Source organism: Papaver somniferum, chromosome 1, assembly GCF_003573695.1.
Source record: "Papaver somniferum cultivar HN1 chromosome 1, ASM357369v1, whole genome shotgun sequence".
Lineage (NCBI taxonomy): Eukaryota > Viridiplantae > Streptophyta > Magnoliopsida > Ranunculales > Papaveraceae > Papaver > Papaver somniferum.
This window is the reverse complement of record NC_039358.1, coordinates 27,364,000-27,371,524: the sequence shown is the minus strand read 5'-3', so window position 1 is coordinate 27,371,524 and position 7,525 is coordinate 27,364,000.

The following is a 7,525-nucleotide window of genomic DNA, read 5'->3' as shown; positions in this document are numbered from 1 at the left end:
GCGTGTCGTAAGTGCAACAAATTAATTAAGATATTTCCCACTAATTAACTAGTAATATAGCGGTAGTAAAAGATCGTTCCCACAGAGAGCCGTGTAATTGATAGGTTATTTAGTTCAGCAAAATAATAAAACACAAAGGGGGATTGTTTGATTAAAGTAAAATAAGAAGATAATAAGAAAGCAAAGATGATTAAGAAATCATTTGCCGCCGCTGAACAAGAACTTGATAAAAGTATTTATTTATTCCTTGTTAAATTTCTATTGTCACCAACCGTAGAATAACAATAAGCTCTGCTATCCCCGGAATTCATGTTGCCACTTGATACGGAAGCGCTCGACTACCAGATTCTATCCAACTAACCCACCAAGAAGTAGCGCACTCAGGATGTAAATTAGTCGGATGCTTTATGTTTTGTGAATTAGGTTGATCCTAGCATCAGACTCATAAGCTCGGTTTTCTTACTAGTGTCATCTATATACACAATTGCTTAACAGAATCCCTCTGTCAGCTTTTACGATTTACTACTTGTGTAAAGAATTGAGTGACAATTACACGTATCACCAACCCCAATACTAGTAGAAGAATTACTATCAGGTATAATTCAAATGGCCAATTGAATAACCCAATAATAATCTTAGACAATAAAAACAATAGAAATAATCGACAAGAGATAATCGACTTAAAATAAACTTGTGAAAAAAATTAAAGTTCCATTAATCAGGACTTTGAAATCATCCCTAATCAGTAAAATTTAGCTACACATGGATTTACTAAAACCCATAAAAAATATGTATCAGAAAAAGATGAAGAAAGCATTTGGTTTCCCCCTGAACGGGTAAACCCTTAGTTATAAAATAAAACCCTTTCTCCCCTTTCTCTGTATTTTTCTGTCTCCAAAAACTTGTTTTTGTGAAGCTCGGCTATTAAGCCTTATATAGGCTTTTCCACCGACCCTCCTTCACCGAGAATTCAGTATTTGATAACGGTTCATAGTCGGTCAACAGTGTTTACAATTTGGAGAAACACATGTGCTGCGATTAGATGTAACAAGGAGTACTGTAGTTGAGTAAACACGGATTTCTAATTGGCTGATAGTTCAGTGGGGTCTGTGTGAGCCAATGGTCTTCCTTTAAGAATCAGCTTACATTAAACTTGATGTCCTGTTTTATACCAACTTCCCACTTTTCCAGTACGCGACAAATCTTTTCACTGCTCGGAAATCTTTTCTATATCTATCCTCAACTAGTCTTTCAACAGCAACCAAACTCCATCTGTCCATCACCGCCTCCCGACTTCTCTCAAACTCGGTCCCATATCCAAGTCCGGATCCGTAACTCCATCTTAACCTCCTCTATAATCGACAACGATCATAACACCAACGGTTTGCTCTCTGCCAAATGTAGTCCGTAGTTTCATCTTCCCTCTCTGTTTAAAATCGAGCTCCCATAAATTCTCCGTCGCCAACTCGTACCAGCATCTACCTCTATCACCATCAATCATCCTTCTCGACTGCACTGCTAGCAATGGCTCTCCCTGTTTCAAGGCAGTTGCACTTGGTTCAACGGCATCGAGCACTAGTCGTGAACTATTCGAGCTTACTCTATGCCTCAAACACAACCCAAACCTTCCCTGACTTCTCTCGGAGCTCCTATATCAGCTACAGCACCATTGCTTCTCCATCGATCATCAATGGCAGCTGCGACACCGAGTTATTAAACTCCATTTCCAAGCACGACCCATCTCTTCTAACTGCTACAACAACCCATTGAACCATTTGAATTCGAGAATCACTCCAAACTGTCACCATCTTGATCACCACGATCAACAACATCACCGGCTGGTGATGTTCTTTTCTTTCTGTTGAAGTCGAGGAAGAAGTGGTGGTGCCTTGAGTAATATGACGGGTGCCTTCAACAGATTTTGAATTACGGCCTCTCCCCAAGTAAAAGTCCTGACTCCCTTTAGCAGTTCATTTGAAAATGGCAGCCCGTAACAGATTGGATGCCCCTTAACGAACGACAGGATGTCAATAGTAGTGGCCCTTGAAATGACCATTTTACCCTTTATTCTTCCAAGTTCTTGTTTCGCTCCTAACTTCTTCATACGAACTCAGAATGACTTCGTTCTTTCACCATCGACTTCGCCTTCTTATCCTCTACAGAATGATGACTAGAAATCCTAGAGTTGAACGAGTTCCAATTCGTCTTTGGCCCTTCTTTACTTGTAAACTTCACTTTTGTAGTTATTTCCACTTCTTTTTGGATGACTCACCTAATATAAGACAAATACAAGAAAACAAGCGTAATATACAATAATTCACCAGAAAGATAAAAATTACTAGCATGGAACTGACACCAAATATATGTGAAATATGCACTTATCAAATTCCCCCACACTTGGCTTTTGCTAGTCCTCGAGCAAACTAAACTAAAATACAACAACTCCCTATCGTTGAGGATACGGTTGCACTTAGCATATGCAACAAGCCTTTAAACCCCTAGGTGTCCCTAGTGGATGAGTTATAGTCTCGTGAGGGCTTACGAGAGGTATACCCATAAAACCTACTCCAACTTCAAAGCGTTCCAGCGTCCCAAGCATCCAAAGAGCTATGAGGACATAGAGTTTCTGCATGCTAGTAATAAGAAGTTAGAAATACCAAAGAGCATATTCTCATTCTTAAATGTTAAGTGAGAAATAACCACACCATAATGAGAGAACGCGTGTTTGAGAGCGATCAATAAGCATTTCTCCTCGACTTCTGCATCACTTAAAAGGATTTTATGATAATTGCACTCAATAAGACGGCTTTTTTATGGGTCTCACATGTGTGCAGGTAGGAATGAAGAGAGAATCCTACACACGTTGAATGGTGGAAAGGAAACCTTCCGAAATATTTCTGGAGACCCCACAAGATCGTGGGAAATAAAAGAATTTTTCTGATGATCTCTAAGAAAGGAAATCAACCATATGCAAGGATAGGAGTACTCACTGACCTTCACATCCGATCGGCAGTAATGATAGCACCACTCTCACAGCATCCAATAGAAATGTCTTCCTTCGGCTCGTCTTCTTCATCTTCTCGGTCTTCGTCCTCGGTCTTCAACTGTTGATGATAAACTCTTGAACTTCGTAGAACTTCGACAATTTGTAACTCTTTTCCTCAATTTCCTTATTGCTTGAAACTTCTTTATATATTTTTCTTCCCTATGGCCGTATTGAACAAATAACAACCTAAATGCAAATCTTTTTGTATTTTCTCTTCTTCTTCTTTTTTTTTTCAATTTTTTTTCATTTTTTTTCTTCTTATAAAAAGATTGCAACTACAAAAAATGAAACCAAAATTAACATGGTCATGAAAGAAGTACTTTACCACTTTGATCTTCACAACTTGTATTGTCTTCGTATCATAAACTTCAATAACTCTCATCTTTTGTTTTCTTCGCTCTTGTAAATAACTCTTCATACATATATATAGAATTACGCTCCTTGTATGTAAGTCTTCAACATATATATAAAAATCTGCTCAAACTATGTTGCTTTACTTGGATATGAAATTTGCTCGTCTTTGTATAGTTGCTTGTAAACCTCAAACGTCTTCAACTTTCCTTGTAGGTTTTGAAGTCGCTCTACTTGTTGATGATATGATGTGTTTCTATGGATCTGTTGTTGGCGAGAGAGAGAATGGTGCTAACTGCAAATCAAACTACAAGAAGGTGGTTCTCATCTATAGACGTCTAATCGCAGTCGTATGCGTCAAAAATAATTCACTTTCTTACTCAACAAAATATAAATGAAGTACAAGGAAAGGAAGAGTTCGTTTCCACAGAGAGGCAATTTTTGTTATAAAAATTCTAGTTTCTTAGTAACCAATGGGGGGATTTTTGTTTTATCAAAATAAACAAAGTAATAAAGTAATGAAAATAGTTGAAAATAATCAATAGAGAGAGATATTGGTCAAGGAGTTCATCTTATATCTTAAACATGTGCTTGCATACATGATTAGATTTACAATTTAATCTCTTCATCATCAAAAGCCTAGAGTATCAAGAGAGCAAGATATTCCATTAATTTCCTAAATTCATCAACACACACATTTGAGTTGCGTATGCGAATTCTACCTAAAGAATAACCTAACGCCTTGCGCTAATTAAGTTCAATTCCTAGGAGCACTAAGTTTTGGAAAAAAGCTAATCAATGCAATTGTCATACATTGCGCATGAAAATTCGGACAAGGGTCAAACTCTACATATGATTACAAGAGTGTATCACTACAAACCGTAATCATATCATGCTGCTTGTATTTGGGGTTATCGCTCGATGAAAACCCCTAAAATAGCTATGGACAAGGATGCAAGTTCAATTAATTGGCCACTTAACTAAACAAACACCTAAATCCTATCACAATACATCAATCATGTGATTATTAAAAGCAGTAGAGATTTAAACGAAAACAAAGAGAGAAAACTAATACATAACTCAAGCAAAAGTTTCAGAAATAGGACTACATCCTTAACCAATAATATTAATTTAGCTACTCATAGCTATGGAGTTCATCATAATCAATAATCAAATAAAGAAGATGAAAGCAAAGCAAACCCTAGTAGCGTATGTAAAAGCGGCTCTCCTCCTTAGCTCCAAGAATAATACGTGATAATCAAAGTTGTAGAAAACTCTCTCTTTTGTATCTTTTTTCCCACTTCTAAAATTAGGTCCAATACAAAGAAGTCCTTCAAGCCCATGTGTGAGAAAACACATGTAGAAGAACTGTCCAAAAGTGGTCACCGGAAAACTGGTGGAGGCGCCGGAAGTTGACCGGCAAAGTGGTCAGAGGAGTAGTTCAGGTGACCGGCGAAGTCCATCCAATCACCGGTCAATCGGGTCAAATCGGTCAGGTCAACCGATTCAATTGACTAACTTAGTTAGATTATGAGTGTTTATGAGTGAAAATTGTTTGTGCTGGTTTTGGTAAATTTGGGTGTCTGTGGATGAGAAACGAATCTAAACCCTAAACAAATGCAATGCACGTGAGTGCTTTTGATTCGAGAGATCAATATATACAATTCTGGTCTAAACCAAGAAATGGTCGTTCCAGACTTGCTTCGGTCACAAAGTGAAGGAGATGGGGTTGATCTTATGGAGGGAAGCGAAGAAGGTGTTGAGATTGTGAAGGTGTTGGCTATTTACGACTTGTATCAGAATGATGAACTGGCTTGCACAATGTAAGCTATCAGTTCTGGGTGTTTTCTGCATACCATGACAATACTTGTTTTTCTCCGTCTGTTCGTGTGGTTTGGAAAATAGGTGAAGGACCTATTTATACAAGTCATTGAGCGCAACCCTCATCTCGTAAGAAGTGGAGTGATGGAGTAGTGGGGTCATGTAGAAGTGGTGATTGTTACACGATCACGTCTTTGCCCATTTCTTCCATCACCGCTAACCGTCCATGCCTCCTGACGCGTTATTGTAATGGCGCGTTGCACGCTGCACGCTATAAACCGCCAGACTAATACCCCAGCAAGTATCCCCTAGTTTTTGACATGCTTGATGTCTCGAATGAGTGGATCGTGGGACCCACTGCAGGAAATAGCATACGATGCTAAGTTACTTAAAGAATTGATATTCATGCAATATCGTGCATGTTTGATGCATGTAATGCATCGCAAACAATCAACATGTATGAAGCATCGATGTTTTAAAGCTTGATCGAATAAGTTGCGGATCAAGCGTCTTAAAATAGCATCACGTCCAACCATTTTCGAGTGATCGTTTGGAGGCTGCATAGGCAAGCCCTGCTTTGGTCGATCACTCCCTGTGGAAGAGTGACGGACGGTGATCATCGAGATGCTTCATTGGTCGTCTAGCTTTTAACCTTGGTTGTCCGACCAAGCTAGAAAAGTTGGACGGACGAGATGGTTTATGACGCTCATTTGCGACCGTTAATGGAATTTTAGGATTTTTAAGAGGTGCGCAAGTATCACTCTTTTACTTGAACGAATTCAATAATGGACACCGTTTTTGGTGGGACCGAACGGGAATGCGTGTAGACGGCTTGCTGGTGTACATGTCTATACCGCTTTTTCTCACGAAGGTGCGATCTAGGCCACTCAATTTGACCGTCAAAGGTAAGTGGTCGTGATCGGTTTGCTGCAGGAATCCATTGCCGCAAAGGATTTGGAATCCGCGTGACATGCCTCCTTTGGGCGTGCGTCTCGAGGTTACCGAGTCCTAGCTTACCTAGGCGGACCAGTCACATGCACAGGTGGGCTCACGGTGATCATGTTGACGCTCTCGGGACCTCTTAAGTCTATATCTACACCCTCCATCCAGGCTTGCGAAGATGGATGGTCGTGATTGAACTACGACAGTTCTGCAATGCCGCAAACCCTAATTAGGGTTTTGAAGCAGTCACACATACATGACTTTGGACAATCGGTTTGGCAAGTCACGCTTCCCCTTTGGAGAAACCGACCGTGTGGGGCCGACGTTGGGCTGGCGGTGAACATATGTGCACCTCCCAGATGGTCCTAGGCGCGATCTAAGCCATCCAAACATTTCGGCTAAGTTGGATGGTTGAGATCAATTTAAGATGCTAGTGGGATTTCCGCGACCCTTTAAGCATCACGTCAGCCACACTTCGAGTAAACGTTCAATGTTCATTGCTTTTTCGTGAGAAAACCGATCGGGCAGGGATAGAGTGGGCCCGCCAATGTGCGTGTTGGCGCCCCCCATCTTTCATGGTGCGATCTAAGCCATCCAATCAGGCTAGTGAAGTTGGACGGTCACGATCGTTTTGAGAGAGTCTTAAGCAGTCTTGCCTGTTCGAGCTTCTTCCAAAGCAGCGCGGCCACTCTACTTTAGGGCTGGCGTTTTGGCATGCTGGGAAGCAAAGTGTAATGTTCGACCAGGTAGGGAATAAATAGGCCCACTGGTGGTCATCACGGTGATAGCCTGATCCTGCTAGGGTTCGTCTAGGATAGTTAAATTAGGCGGACAACTTGCGTGGCCGTTATCGTTTCTGAGACTGATATGGACAATCCAGATTTTAAGGAAATTAAATGCGTTCGAACGAGCTGAAAGTGCATCGACTCGAAATTCTCTTTGTCAGAGAGTAGCATGTACGCGTATTTCGTGCATGTCTCAAAAATTGGCACTTGGAGATTCACGTTACTCTGCTGAGAGTGAACACTCAGTCGTCATGTCATGCTATTAATGAGAGTTCCGCAAGGAACAACATAAGAAATACTAGGCAAATCATGCATTAATCAATAATGCTATAAATTCACAGAATATTTGGGATTGTTGCTACATGCACCATTCTAGGTGAATTTTGTGTATTTATCGAATTGCTTCAAATAAATAAAGCGAGAGGTTTTCTGCGCTCATCGCTTATCAAATGGCTTTATCCTTTGCAGGATGTCAGCATATTACTTTGGTTTTACAATTTTAGCCATGAACTAAAATCCACCATCAACATTAAGTCCCCTGCCTAGCACATAATGGTTGCATTATTGTGGGGTAGGCATG